The 16,368-nt window shown below is 49.2% G+C and overlaps 1 protein-coding gene across 1 annotated transcript in view; it reads right to left on the bottom strand.

Annotated features, from left to right (window-relative positions):
- The window catches only part of LOC5667621 (uncharacterized), a 29,429-nt gene that overhangs the window by 2,107 nt on the left and 10,954 nt on the right, over positions 1–16,368 (bottom strand). The gene's annotated exons all lie outside the window — the stretch shown is intronic.

The following is a 16,368-nucleotide window of genomic DNA, read 5'->3' as shown; positions in this document are numbered from 1 at the left end:
CCGTTTGTTGTAGTTTGTGTGTGTGCGCGCGCACACACCAGACCGAGTACGCCCTCGTAAATCCCAAGTCACTCCATTTTCCCATGGGAAGCATCATGCGGCTGTTGCGTTGATTTTCAACACATTCCATCCCCGATGGTTCAACATCATCAATAAACCGTTTTTCAATAAACGCGAACGAGCAGCGCGTGGTGATGCTCCAGTTTATAAATCTTGCCATAAACCGGACACTACACATACCACGTGGGCAGACCATGCCGCAGCTACGCCGGGCTACGGTTGATTGATATGGACCGCGTTGAGGCATGTAGACCGTGTGTTTCATTCATTCGCTAGGTGGTCAACAAATTGGATTCTCGCTTCGCGACTTTCGCGTTGGCTTTGCAGCTTGCCAATCGGCTCCCGGTCCCGTAGCCAAGCTTCGATCGAATATATTTACGATAATTGATTACTTTAAAATATTATATTTCCGCAGCCAATTAATTGTGCCCATCATCATTAGCGTAGTTTGCCACCGTTTGTGCCTAACCCTGCTCGATGGCACCCCGGGACCGCATTTCCCACCGAGCTTTACCGCACATTTCCATCATCATTACGGCGGTCGAGTGCATCGACGGCCGCAACGTCAATTTTATAGCCGAGCCCCCCCGGAGCCTCTGGAGCCCATTGGATGCCCCGATTATGACCTCAGCCGTAAAATGGCAATTGTGATTTCGATTTATTTTTTGCGATAAAAGCAAAGAACAACGACGTTGTTGGGAGCTTCCATGCGACGGAAGAGTGTGTGTGTGTGTGTCTGGTGGAGCATCACAAAATAAATATATATTATTCCCATTCCCGTACGGCCGGCGGCATTCTGTGGCAGAACCCTTTCGTGGTCGTGAAGATTCCGTAGGAAAATAATGAGGAAAAAAGACAATAACAACACACACACACACGGTGAGAGTGAGTACCAAAGGGGCAGATAACATCACACGACCATAACAACCTTGGCGTGACGTGACAATTGAAATCAAGTGTGATTGAATTACCTCCAAACCGCTCATTACGCCACCGGAACGGATTGGCCGATGGGCAACGGAGCGATGCAGCAGGCCACGCGCGATGGCGCCGTTGCCCTTTTATATTCTATTTATTTTTATACCATTCGAAAGTGCATTTCGAGTGCGGAGAGGGTGGAATTTTAACCACCCGCTGCGGGGTGTGCCCAGATGAGCCACACGAACCCGATACTCGGCGTTGCGGCGTGTGATCCGTTTATGTTTTTATCTCCGATTCCGTCCATCATCATCATCATGTTCATCATCATCGGCAGCTGCAGCAGAGCCGCTCCGTTCCGTTCTTGACCCGGCTCCTCCTTAGCACGCGCATTCGTGCCGGTGATGATGAGCGCAAAACCGCCAATAAAGCCAGACCGCTACCTAATAATTTGCCACATTCTGATTAATGAGATCGTCCGTAAACGTAAGCCTCTACATGGTATGTGTATATGTGTGTGTGTGTGTGTGTGTGTGTGTGTGTGTGTGTGTGTGTGCAGGCGCAGAAATTATCACCAAGCCCATGCGGCGATGTACCAGGCGATATCACTTCCCCCCACCGTTCGGATTTAAGGGCTTAATGACACCCGAGCGAACGGTGTACATTTCGCGGTCCCTGCCCTCTGACGCATTGTGGGCGTGTGTTGTGCGCTGATGCCCTTACGAACGATCTGTGCGGTGTGGTGTGAAGGAACAGGAAGGACCCGGATCGCTGAGCCCCAGCCCGGGCATCTTAATCTGGAGCGGTAAGTAACGATTTAGTACCCTATCTCCTGCGTGCAATCATTTCCTAGCAATGAAATTGCCACCTCTCACCCCGGCACTAAAAATACGGTAGCGCCATCACACCACCACCCATCGAGCGCAACTGGGCGCGCGTGTGTGTGTGTGTGCGGGCACTTTAATACGTAACCTTTAAACGATAAATCGAAGCCAAAGTTCAATGCTGCTAGCCCATGCGATCCAGATCCATCCCGCACCGTACCGTATAATTTGCGTTCGACTTTAAGCGCTCGCGGGCAAAGCTGGAGAGCGCTCTACGGCTCTAGCCAGAGGAAGTGCCCGATCATTGGGCCGGATGTTGTCCGGCTCGCGAAATAAAATACAATTTTATGACTATTTTGCTACCAACCTCGAAAACGGTACGGATCGGAAGAGCGATCGAGCAGCAGTGCAGGAGCGCGCGCTAATCGTCCAATCTTGGTCTCGAGCGTCATCGAGCCCCACCATTATCTTCCGGGTTGCTTTTTGGTGGAGTGAATTTTCTTAATTTCTTTTAATTGAACGGAGCTTTTGTTGCACGAAAGCAGCCACCTCATTTCAATGGAAATCGGTGCACCAATAAAGCAGCGAGAAGCAGAGCCTAAGTAGGGAAGGGGAAACAGTACAGTTACAGCAGCAGCAACGAACTATCAATTGATTAATTTAGATAAGCTGACCAACCGTGCTGGGAGTTCTTTTGTTTGCATCTTTGGGAGACGTAGAAAGACAAGGGATTGAGTGGGAAACGGCTAACAAGGTTCTGCACCCGCCCGGAATTCAGATTTCTAGTTCAAGGTGATCATCATTCGGCCGGTGGCTAATCTTAGCTAACTGCCCGAAAAAAAACAGCCTCCGAAAGCCCTACATTTCACATGGCAAGGCTGTTGCTGCTACTGAAATGAGCTTGTATTCCACGCTTATCAACTTCTTCCTACCACGGGTGAGAAAATGATGCTTCCTCGTTTGGAGAATCGACGTTGCTGACGCACGCTCGAGCGATTTGTTTCATTCCAAATAGCAGTGATCGCGCCCTCACGGTAACGCTTCATCATTCACATCCTAATCCAAATACCGAACGGTGCGTGTGTGTGGAACAGGGAAGCCGTTAGTGAAGCGTACCGCGCGACACATCTATCAACCAGAGCCTGTCTGGAGCTCCGGATATGGAGGAACTGTATGCAGATACGCATTCAAGGCAACGCGGAGGAAGTTCTCGTATTCCGAGAATCATACCCGAGGGCCCGAGCGGATTAATGATTTCCGGATGGGACGAATACAACCATCATTAGTCTTTGCAGATGTCTTACAGTAGCATTGAAGTCTATTGAAGGCCTCTTAATGAAATTTCTAGCAAAATGGAATGACACTGTCACCGGTGTGATTAAGTGCATCTAATGACAATCCGAACTTCCTTGGACTGATCTACTGCACTTAATACTCTGGCAACAAGGAAATGTCCTCAGCATCTGTCACAACGTCTGACAAAATCTGACAAGCTTTTCCGCTCCCAACAACTTCCTAGCAGAGCTTCCTAGTGATCTTTCATTACCGCGAAAAAGTCACTGAACTGTGGAAAGAAAAACGGCTACAACTTGTACAAATTGTGTACACGCGCTCGCACACGAAAGCTCACCGTACCGTACCTAGCTCGCACGCGCGTTTCTCGGTTTCGTGCCAGCGGTTGTGCCGGTGCGTGCGTGCAACAGCATTCCTGCCGGACCTGCCAAAAGTGGATCATGCCACTATCAATTACCACTCAACGTCCCGAGATTCATTACTCTTTCCCGACATAGTTGCATGCCAGCGTACCATACGATACGGCCCGGGAGGAGCGACATTGATCCTCCATTGATCCACTCGCCAACGGTCCCAGGGGATAGACGCACTTCGCGCGCTAAACGCCTCGCGCGCTGTCCGAGGTTTTGCACCCGAAGCTCGGGCGCACATACTTATCCAGCCTCCCGGACACGCTTCAACAGTGCATAAAATAACACATGTTATTATGTGTTGCATCCCGCAACGGCCCCTTTTTTCACCCGGGTAGCTTTGAAGCAGACGGCCCCAACCATCTACCACTCCGAAAGTCGGGCCCCCACAGCACACGGTTCGTAATTAGCATGCCGACAGCCCATTCACCGATGCTGGCCATCCTCCTGCTCTATGCACCTGATGTAGTCGTTTTTTTCCTACTTTCCGTGGCTAATGTTATCTCCTCCTTCTTCTATTTCGTTCTCCGCTTCCTCCGGCTTTGGTTCTCCCTTGGATAAAGATTCATCTCCAGGACATACGCTCGTAAATGTCGCGTGCATTGTGAAATATTTGATTACCCCTGATGCTGCTGCTGCTGCTGCTGCTGCCAGCATCGCTCTTTGCTTTACGACCAACGTCCAATGTTGAAATGTTGAACATCAACATGCGATACAAGAGCGCGCGGACAGCATTAAACGGTCATCACAGCGTCCGTGCGGCCCCCGGGTAAAGGCCGATCGTTTCGATCGTGACCTTTCGCGTAGTTTAGGTTAATTAACTATCTAAGCGCTCGGAAACCCGTCGGCCATTCAACTGTAATGTCTTCCGCTGGCTGGATCGCGGCGTCCTCGTGGGGCAGGCCATGGGCAAACATCCAACGGCAAAGGCCTGACCGTTTCGTCGCGCATTGACGCCTCGAGAGCAGGGTAGCTAAATATATCAGCGGCACAACCGAACCGTAACATCATTTCACCGAGCGTCATGGGTAATACAAATTCATAAGCTTCCCGAAAAAAAAGGTAAAACAAAGACCTTTGATGGGATGGATGGTTGGAATCCAATCGCTTCGGAATCAAGATACCACACCGTACGGGTTAAATGATCCGTTTTGGGGGAGGAATCCGTGGAAATCCAATTTTAGACTCTAATAATTAAGTGTTATAAATCGTTTATTCATTTCCAGATAGCTGGCAATAAATCATACATGATTAATGGTGGAAGAGCCGGGAGTCGTCTTCCCGGGTGCTTTCGTGAAGGACGGTCGAAACGACCAACATCAGGCAGTAACTGTCAGATTAATGCTTCTGACACGGGACATGGGAATTGAAGCAGCAGGCAGCCCATCAACCTCGGATCCCGATCGACACTTTGTATGATGATTACCTTTTGTTGGTATAACCGTTACTGGAATGCCGCCCGCAAGGTACACACACTGGAGGGCGTGGGGTGCATTCAATTTTCAGTACAATTCTTCAAAATTTGTCCATCTGGACGACACTCTGGCACACTGGACAACAGGGCAATGTTCGTAAATCCTTTCACTCTGCTCGCATTCTTGCGTCAGCCAAGGCGCCGGAGACGAGAGTGACAGCTATCCGGACCGGGGGCGTACGAACACGGTGACAGCGGGGTGGCAGTTTAATCACCCGCCGGAATCGCTTCCCGCGGCCCATTCTGGCGGCCTTTCAACTCACCTGCCTCGAAGGGGCTCGGTTGTTAATCGTTCCCGGGCACCGGTGGTTTCCCGTTGCACATGCACCTGTTGCTGCATTTTTTTTCTTCTCCCGCTTTGCTGCCCCCATCTCGTTATCCCAAGGAGATCAAGGGATTACTTAACCACTTGTAAGGTGTCGCTTTTGTGTCCGGTTCGCTTAGCCGAGCACCCGCCCCGGTGTGCTGTTGGGGTGGATGGGTGCGATTGAGGTTAAGCAGGAGTAAACGAACGAGCAAATGAGCTGTCATAATCGTGAGGGCACAACCGACTGGTGGCTGACACGTTTCACACCCGTGTACCCTCAACCTCGCCGGTCCCCGCCAACCCCGCAAGGAAGTCAGCGATCCTTCATAAACTGTCATGGCATCTCGGGCCTTTGTGTTGGCGCGTTGGGGGCAAGAATTTCGCACAAGAATTCGCTGCACTTTGCCTCGTTAAATCTGACCCGCTGGGCCTTTCCCTTCAAAAGGGGGAAAGGGCGGTGAGATGGGTTTGCACTCGAAACGAACGAAAATCACAGGTTAAGCAGAGCTGCATTCGTAATCGAAAATTCTCATCTCCCAGGCACGATCTGTGCAGGCTGGGCTGACGAACGGGCGGGCGGCACAGGCTCATGCACAAAGCGAGCACGAAGCTTCCCACAGCGGGAAGTGAAGCGTCAACCAGCGCAACCACCAAACCCCCTTCCGTCCGGGGACATAGACCCCCATCCTCCTTCAAACAGCACATTACCCGTATCGAATTCGAGCCTTTGCTCTGTTACTGGTTCGCTCGGCTAAATTAAGGCAATTAGTTTTTCCCACTGGACAGTGGAATCCCAATTTTGTACAAAACGAAACCAAAGCGAAGCGAAAATCCCAATGCGGTCTTGCGGTCGGTGCAACGAAGCGGAGAAAGTTGTGCAAAACGCCACTGACGAGTGAATGGTTCGGTGGAGCGTACCGCTGTACAATAACCACTGTCGCAGAATGCGCGCAAAACCGACCATTTGCACACCAAACCGGGGCGAACTGAACTTGAGAGCAGTATTGAGAATCGAACGAAGCTATGGGACAATTCAATTTCTTGTAAGTTCAAAAGTAAAGAAAAGATTAAATTCAAAACACAGATTTAAGATTAACTGTCAACTTGAGCTTGTTTCGCCGGATCTCGCTTTAAAACGGGTATTTCGTAGAAATCCACCGAAAGGGAAACTTCTGCTCCAGCCCTATCAAAAGCTTCCCAAGTTTCACTCATTATCTCCCAATTGGAAAGTACATCACCAATCTGTCGGGCTAGCCAACGCGCGCCTAGCATTCGGCCCCAATCAGCATCATCATCATCCCCAGTCGATTTTAGGCTTTAGCTGCAGCTACTAATAAACAGCACCCTAATTGGTCCTTCGATCGCGGTTAATTCCCCGCGTGCGGATCACGGATCAAGGCGATTATAGTTTCGATCTGACTGCCCCCTATGCCCGCCCGAAATGGGATCCAATTGTGTGCGGTGCGCAATATTGCCACTAATTCGTATTAATCGACACAAATCGTGGTACCGCGGTGGCCGACTTTTTACCCCCGCAAACCCCGTTGCTTATGGGAGATTTACGTGCTTTTTTCTGTGTGCGTTGCTCACGGTCGGCGCTACTCAAAACCCTTAAAACGAGAGCTGGTAAATTTCGATCCGGCGTGATGATTATTCCCAGCCCACTGGTAGGGGTCTGATGGGGCCGAGAAAGTTTGATGCAGATTGTTACTGGGAACTACCAGCGCCTTTGCAGGGCTACTGTCTGGACGTCTCGGAAGTGTGTGTGTTTGATTAGCGAAAGCGAAAATGCGTGCAATTTGTGGGGAAGATACGTGTGGTTTGGGGGTTTTCCACGATCGGCAAGCAGGAATTCGATTAAACAAAGGTAACAACACTGATTGTTATGCAGGAAGTGATCCCTAAATGGATCGGTAAAGGGAAGATAATCCAATAAGCTTTATCTCCTTGGCGATGATGAGTTGCACGATCCGATGGTAAATCGATTGCGCAACAACAGCTGTACGCAAATCGAGATGGATGGAAAGAAAATGGGGAAAAAGATACAGTAAGACCTTCGGTCAATCAATGATCGGTCGGCCATGCAATAATGGATCACGATTCAATTGAATCAATAAGCGGACGGTGCTTGAATCGATCGATTTGCTCGCAAAAGGGAAGAGGGTTTAATCTAATGATCGCTATTTAATTTACATCTGAACAATATGTCTATTGACGGCCAACCGGCTGGCTGAAGTCTGCTTGCGCCGCCGACTACTCGTCTAACAATGGCAAGGTCGCCATACAAAGCAAGATTAGCATCATTGACTGGTTCGCTTTAGCTATCCTTCTTCCTGTGATTTGATGAATCTAAGCAATCGCAATAAAAAAAAAACACACACACAGTATTGATCTTCACGATCTTCACCCGGTTGAAACCGAGTGCCCTTTTCCACAATGACCACAATGGTAGGAGTTTTAATGCTCAAATTGGAATGTGTTAGATATCGATCGACGTGCGGTAGGAGGGCTATAAAATTAGGATTCCCATAAAAATCGCACCACGAGTGATCGTGTCCCCCTATCCATCCAGAAGCTCCATTCGCCGTTTGAGCGTTGATGAAGAATTCACCTGGTCGGCCAGACCTACCGGTACCACGTCGGGCTGGAACCACTAACCCGTCTCTTGACGGGTGGATGGCAAATGAAAAATAAATAATTTCAGCAGCACACACACGGCCCCCGTAGACCAAAACGTGAGCATCTCAAAGAAGATGCTCTAACCTCTATTCGCGAGAACATTAATACCGGTCCATCGCGCGTGGGGGCTCCGCGTGCTGACGAAGCGAAGATTTATTGCAATCAATCTCACCGTCGTCGTCGTCGTCGTCGGTCTAACAATAACACGCTGATGACGGGTGCCCGATAGCGAACAAAAGGATGGTGCTAGGGGTTTGAAGATCGGGCGCGCGCTCGCCATTTGACGTGGGACCGTTGGCAGACGTGTGTAAACAAGGTGTGTGTGTGTGTGTTTGTGCGGAAAAATGAAGCATTCAATCGTGGATGTGTTCTGTTGAAGGAGTAGGGTCAAGTTTTTTCAGTCGAGGCTCTAAAACAAAGCCACAGCAAAGTATCTATTGAGCTGGAGATGCCTTTTGAGAGCTGTGAGGCCAATGTGTGCCAAATGGGTGCCTTTGTCCCGAGAGGGGTTTGATACGTTTGACGCTAAGTGGTTGATAGCGAAACGATACAGAGAAAAAGAATGCTTCAACTCAAACGCCAGAATGTATGCAAAGTGTGTAGGAAAGGTTGCTTATTAAGCCTTTTTTATTACAAATTTCAATTACGTTTAATTTGTACATCAAACACAGCCGCCCGAATGGGCCGATCGACGCTCTAACGCGCCCTAATATTACTACAATTCAAAAAGATTGTTCAACATTAAGAACAAAGTAATCCGATCTTCAATCCATTATCCATTATCGATCCCAGGGTGTGTTTGTTTTGTTTGTCGATTTTCCCATGATCTTCTGCTATTTAGCAAGCTAAACCAAAGAACATTGGAATTTGGATTCCGCCAAATAAAACCACACTGCACCACCAGGTTGAATCAATATTGTGCCAGCAAAGATAGCGCTTGTTTCATTCTTTCTCGGCAGCAGATTTGCGTTGCAAAAATATCGCTGCCCCAAAAGCACAAACACACACACTCTTTAGGTACTCTTTGCCGCCCAATCGGATAACCCAATTCTATCCTCATATGGGAGAAGCAGAGGCTGACAGAGGCAAGGAAAGGCACACGTTTTCCCACATCTTGGCGTGTCTGCCTCTCCCTTTCGTTCGACCGGAACCAATGCGCCCGAAGATAATAGAATCGACCAGGCCTAACAGGACCATCATCGAGGGCTCATTAGTAGTCGTTTTGTCAAAATTGCACACATCGCTCGCACACCGTGTGTTTCTTTCTGAATTCTTGTGGCCCAGTAGCGCCACTCGGTGTGCATCCATCCGGTGGTACCGTTTCCTTCCATCCCCTTGCACCACCCACGTGCGGGCTGTGTGTTTATATTGCGTAGACACTCACCGGTCATTGGGCCAAACACGAAAAGAACATACGGTTGGCGCCCTCCACTCCACTCGCCTCGTCGCCACTTCCTGCCCATTTCCCTGAGCAGCGAAGTGGGCCATTCGAGCAGCGCTAGAAATAAATCCGGGCCGATCGCGCGGGTGTGGGATGATGGGCCCTCGCGTTCCCAATGAGTGCTGTTCCAGAATTTCCAAAGGGAATCGCGCGCGTGTGTGGGGAAGCGTCGGGAAGCGAAACCGAACGATTCTTTCATCAACAGAGTGGCGGAACATCGGTAAACAAGAAGAAGTTAAAGAAAGCGTCCACACACACACACACACACGCACACGCTTCGAATACGCTTTTCTTCGATCGATGGTGAAGCTTTTTCTCTCCTCATCCATCACGGTTCTCCCGCGTGCGCTCGCAGTATGATTGATTTATTAGGTTTGTTCTTTGGCGCTCGGGCTGCTGCTATTTTGTACCCATCATCAGCAGTAGTAGCCGTTGTTTGCAGCATGTTTCTTTGCAGCACATTCTTCTCGGGACTGAGCGCGGGCGCGGTAGAATTGGGCACGGAAATCGGTACCGCTTGCGAGGCGTTTGGATGACCGTATAAGAGGGCCTCTTTCTGGTTGATGGGGGTAAGAAGTAGAAGAAACAACAGCAAACAAACAATCGGATCGTGGTCTGACACAAACACACACACACACACAATCCATCGTCGGGAGAGATAATGACGAACAACATTGTCCATTGTGGCGTCTAATTTCGTCTTTGAACTGGCGAAGGGCAATCGGGAGGGCCATATTGGCCAGCGCGAAAGCAATGGGACTGGGGTAGGCGTCGGAGTTGAAGAAGGATGCGGTTGGCCAATCAGGCATGTAGCGGTAGAGCCAAACCAACCTAGTAAGCCGCTAATCAGTAAGTAACCTTAAGGGAAGGAACCACGTTTCACGTTCGGTCGAGGCCATTGTCCTAGTTCTTCTAAAAGGGTTCTTCCGCTTGCATTGCGCGCTTTGGAATTTGACGTTGGAATTGCAGTCGTTCGGTGAAGTAAATGAGGCATTTTCTTCGCCCGGTAGCCATTATTCAGGTAAACCTTTGCCTTTGTTTGTTTACCAATTAATTGCTCAATTTCAAATAGCAATTCCAAGTTCTTGATTATGACCTTATTGGCGTTGCGTTTAAATCTTCCAATAAAAAACTACCCAAGTAATGAAGTTGTGATGTTCATTGGTGAATTGTTGAGTTCTGGTTACATTTGTTCATTAGTGTATCATCCCCTCGTGGGAAAGGCGAACAATCCTGCACGCTTCCCTGACCTTGATACCCAACGTGTCGATCCATAAAAACGCAACCCCAGCCCGTACGCGAGTTGACGTGTGGCGCATTAAAATTGGGGGTGAATTTCTTTCCTTCTCACCTCGTTGCAGCGCTACACTACCTTTCGCCACATTAAAGAAAAGGCATCAATAAGTGCTTCCCGTACCACTTCCCGTACCACGATCGCGAGCAATGTACGCGCAAACCACACCATTCCTCGACCAGATGTGCATAAAGAGCCTGAATTTTATTTCATTACATTTGTTTGCCCCTTTCCAGCAAGCAAGACGATCGCTAGGAAAAGAAACAACAGCAAACCCAAGGCCATACCCATGCAGGGCAGGGCAGTATGTGGTGGACCCGCAACCCAAAACAACGAGCATGTGCTGCCTTAAACTGGAGCATACCGAAATGTGGCGATCTTGTCCAATCTCTGCCTCAACTAGGTATCGTTACGAGAGGGTCTGGGAGGGGGGGGGGGGGGGGGAAGCAAGGTTGGCTAGCGGCTTCGGATGACTAAAAACAATGAGCCGGGAGGGAAAATGAAAGAAAGCAACCGAACCGAGCGCTGTCTAGCCATTAGAGCGGTACGGCCCGCGGCTGGTGGGAGGAGATAGGGCGGTGTTGGATTAACCATGAACAAAAAAAAAAAGGAAGTTTGGACCCCATTCCTGATGCCGTGCATAAATTGAGCGCATAAAGATCAAACGGGCGGGCCAGGGAGGCCAGGCCGTTCGAAAGCCTGGCCGTGGTACCGCGGCTAGATATTTTTAGTAGCCATTTTAAGGGAAACGGCAGTAAAAACCTGTCGAGCACCGGAACCAATCGATGAAAATTTGCGATCTTTCTGGGCGATCGTTTAGGAAATTGGGGTGAGCATTCGCTTTCGCTGGAAACTGGTCAAACCACGACGGCAGGTTTTTTTTTTGTGCCGGTGTTTTTTGTCTCGCCGATGGTCAATTCTTTATTGTAATTTATCTGCACGCGGGCGAGCAGTTTGTGTGGCACAGATGGAGGAAAGAAATGTGTGCAGGTTGATGGTGTGTGTGTGTGTCACCTGTGGGAAATGAGAGTTGGCCAACTGAATTGGATTGGACGAATATAGACATTCAAATTAGATTTATACCCATTGAATGAAGTCAACCGTTGGGATTAACGATGAACATCGCCAAACCGGATTGAAGACGCTACAACTGCGCGGAAGTTTGCAGGCAAAAATGCATCAAAATGTTCTGTTGTTCACTGCAAACTTAGTTAATTAAACCACAATTTTTTTTTTTTCAATTATATTCCACAGCACAATAGAAGGACATCAATTATTGTCTCAATATGCGCCATATTTAGCAGAATGCATGGTCATTCTTTTCCGAAGCTCATTATCTGGACATTAAAATAATTTTAAATAACCTTCATTAACACACCGACGCTTTGGCACGATGACGTACGCCCGGGAAGCGGTAATTTGCATCGCGTCCTCGAGCAACGGCCAAGTGCAGCGACACGCTACGTACGGCAAACGACTATCACTCACACGAGATGCATTCTATTGGAACGTCCACAGAATCGGACACACACACAAAAAAAAACAACCACCGAAAAAGGTAGGTCAACCACAACACTGATTGATGGGCCTAATTCGCCGTAACGAGAATCGAACAGGCTTGTTGAACTTTTAGAAGAGAACAAAAACGAGAGAGAGAGAAAAAAAAAACAATCAGCCAGCCGTGTTAATTTACCAACCCGATGAGGGTACTCGAAAATGGTTGTTACACCGTCGATCGCATAAGACACCGCCGCGACCTATTGGCGAGGATGTGCAACAAAAAAAAACTCGAGTAACGGGTTTCGCGGGGATGCGTCGTAAAATTCTTGCCAAAATTTGATCGATCGCTTGGAGTGGAGGAAGAAAGGATTGAGAAAAAGAAAATGCCGTCTGTCTGTTGGGGAATTAGAGGATGAACGCACCTACATTCGCTGGGCGCCAGTTCCTCCCGGTCGCCTCTCGATGGCTGTAATGAAATTTGCAAAAACAACAAAAAACCCCACTCCAACGATCACATAAAAAAGGCGAACTCATAAAATAGAATAGCAATAAAATTAAACGTCCAAAGCGACACCACGCGTAAGCATGCCAAACGCCAAAATCCTAACCTGGACCGGAGATGTTTTCTTTTTGTTTCTCCTATATTTTGGTTTTACTGCGGTTTTTTGTGTTGCATGACATCCACTTTCCAAGAGCTCTTCCCTAAAACAAAGACGGCCCCAAAAAGACACCCGATTGCCATCTTTTATTGAGTGCCAAAAGGTGGAGATGAAGACAAGGTTTTGTTGTTTCATTTCCCGCAGGCCCGCAAGCAGTCGTCGTTTAACATTTTCTAGAAGATACCCCAAAATCCTGCCTAACCGCTCCAAATAAGCTACGGGGGAACCCTGTTCTATGGGCCCTCGTTTGAGGGAGGTTGAATGGTTACAGCCATAAAGTAATAAGGTTGTAAACGCGTCCATCGGCCTGTTTCGGATGAAGCCGGATTAGATGTCTGTTTGTGTGTTTTATTGGCCTCTCCCCCCGCTTTCAGCTACATTCCGGCCGACAGTTTACACACTCCCCCGCTACTCCCACCCGTGAGCGTTCTCGAACGCTTGTTCGCTGACAAGCGTTTACATAATTGTTAACCTGCTTGCGCTTTGATGTTTGTCAGCTTGTTGGACACTAGACGGCCCAGTAAGCTCGACTGCTCCAGTTCCCGGCACTGCTCAGTCTGCTGTGTGGCTTTTAATAGCTTCCCCTGTCCGGAATTGGATCACTCGTGAGAAATGATCTTCCCAACGCGCGTATGTGTATGATTCGGTTCGGTTAAGGATGTAACCGAGAAGGAAGCAATGTCTGCACTTACATTGCGGAGAAAAAACACGGGAACGAAACATTTTGTTACTTAAAATGCCCCTTTTTTTGGCCGTCGTACACGTTGCAGCACGCATCTGCACTCCGCCCACAGGCTGAGGGAGGAAAGCGAAGCACGGGGAATGGGAAATCCACGTGGGAAACTCTAAACGAGCGATTCATTTTTTTGCTGCCTCCTCCAATTTCCAAATGAGTCAATTAAGCGGTCAAACCTAGACCGCCCTCCGCACCGCACACTCGCCGTGAACTTGCAAAAGGGTCGACTTTCCTCGAACAAATGCACTAAGAGAAACGGGTTGCGACAGGAGGGTAAAGGGCTAAAGGAAAGGTGGAGCTAATCTCACCCGCCGAAAATAGGCGCGTGGGTACGGATGGCCCCACGGCTGGCCCCGGAACCACCGACAATCATCATCATGATGATGATGATGATGGAGATGAAGATGTCGGCGTAATGAATTGGACGCTTCCCGCCTGCGCGATCATGCAACACGCCGAGGGGATGCTCATTTAGCCGTCAACCTCGACCCCGGGCCCCGTTTTCGGAAGTCGGTCAAATTCCGGACCGGGCCGTGCCGGGCCAACCTCACGCCCCATACACACCTCCCGCCCTTGGTGGGAAGGGCAAAGGCGGCTTGCTTACGTCAAACGAGCGGGCGAAGGACGGACCGAAAGCTCCTCACGATCACGCGTGATCGGTGTTGATAATGGAGTGATCGATTCCGATGTTTTCGGTTTGGCCCGTTTTGCCAGTTCTAGCCCTTCTAGCGGAACCGTACCGATTCGGGAGCAGCCGATTCCCGCCTGTCAAAGAACCGAAACGGTAGCTCTAGCGAACAGCACAGATGCTACCAGTAACTTACCCCGCACGAGGCGACGAAACTCACACCGAAGTGATTTTGGGGTTTTTTTTTTGGGAGGAAAATTACAATCCTTTTGTCAAGCGAGCCGGCTCTAGTTTTCAAATTCTTTTCCGCCCCACAAACGGTGTGAGCAAAACTTGAAGCGTGAAATGAATTTAACGGCTGTTTTTAGAGTTCATCTTTGCGGCCAGCGCGACCCATTCTTGATGCCGTGCTTGCTGTCCCGTCCCTTTTCCACCCCGCTGCAATGGGAAATCGATGGACCGGTATTTTGGGGGGCGAAATTAAAAAAAAATCATTAAAAAAACCCCCTCCATTCTAGGGGCAATTGGACGGACGGGCACAGATGGTCCACAAGTCGGGCGCGTTTCTGAAAGAAACGTTCTTGATACCGTTCTAAGCGTTTCGTTCGGGGCATCGTACCACTAACCCTTGATGGTTAGAAAGCACATGTTTGGCAGTGTTTTAGGTCGGGGTTGCGTTGAGCCGAGATGCTGGCAAGAATTGTGGATGATTAGTTGCTTGGGCTCCCTTCTGTGTTGGGTATTGATATGCAATTATCATTTACATTTCCATTCTTCTTTACCATTCACTGATATGCTGCTTATTTCTGAACAGAAACACTAAAAGATAATGGTTTAAAATAACTCTTTTACGGACAAAAAAGGAATTTCAAGCGATTAATCACATTCCTTACACAGTTCTCAAGGGTTTGAAGAACCATCGTCAGCTTTATTCCTGTCCCATCAGAGATCATTGACAGACAGATCATTCCCTTGCTGATTGGAAATTCACAGCATCCTCTACAGCTCATGAAATAAAAATTAAAACCAATGCTGCCATCGCTTACTCCTTCCCACCGCCAGCAATGGGCGTACTGTTTCGATCCAGCGATCATCTGCGTCATCATTGTTGCATTCAAGCAAATGCACCGCTCTGTGAGTGTGCCGTACAGCTCACCACATCTCCACCCGGCAAAAGGCGTAGAACATAAAGTGTATGAAGCCAAACCACAGCAGCACATCAGCGAAGTGGTTTATTGATAAATGCCGAACGCCATTTTCCCACACACACACACACTCCCAATAGTGGAAAGAAAAGTGGATTAAATCGTGCGTTCCCTCCTCCCTCTTCGGTTTTGCTTTGCAAAGCGGGGAAACCGGTGAAGCAAAGGACTATTGGCGGTGTGATGGCCTTTCAGGAAATACTTTTCAAGCGAAAGCACACACCGAACAATAAAAAACGAAATACTCCTCGCTCCCGTACAGGGCCGGAGCGGATTGGGTGAGCGGGGGGGGGGGGGGGCAAAATGTAATAAATAGAAGAAATTACGATCGGGAATGGTTTATGATGCGGGAACTATGCGGCATAATGGTTTGCGATGGGTGGGGTTTGGATGGGGTGGAGGGTGTGCGGGTAAAAACGGAACATCATGTACCATCTTGTCTGGCCGCGAGAGAACCGGTAGCCGGTTGCATCCCGCGCCGCAGCGAGCGAGTGGAAAGGAGAGCGACTAAGATGACTAAGCGCAAAAACGGAAGCCATCTGCGTGCGTTTGCGCGAAGCATTCCGGTATGAATGGACGGCACGATTGGAGCGTGAACCTTTCCTTATTCCCATACAGAAGGTTGTTTTTTCCACCTAAAACCGCAACACCACACCGCTCGGGACACATCGGACACTGGGATGATCGTGCTTCCCGCGTGATCCCGGCTGTCTCGGTTTTCGGAACATGATCCGATTTGCTGTCTGCCGGACGGACGTCCGCGGCCTGCCTCTTCGGTCCGTCATATCAAAGGGGGGGGGGGGGGTAGGGTAAATTGGATACACAAAACCCAAAACCCTTTCGCGCAATCTTGCAACAACGGAACGCTCAACGCAGCGCTTCCGTCTCGCGCACCCCTTTTTACGCTTTATTCAACCTTTTCAACCCACACCATCGGTGGCCG

This window comes from Anopheles gambiae, chromosome 2, assembly GCF_943734735.2.
Source record: "Anopheles gambiae chromosome 2, idAnoGambNW_F1_1, whole genome shotgun sequence".
NCBI classification, from domain to species: domain Eukaryota; kingdom Metazoa; phylum Arthropoda; class Insecta; order Diptera; family Culicidae; genus Anopheles; species Anopheles gambiae.
Note: the sequence above shows the minus strand (reverse complement) of the source record. Positions and strands in the feature narration are given on the sequence as shown.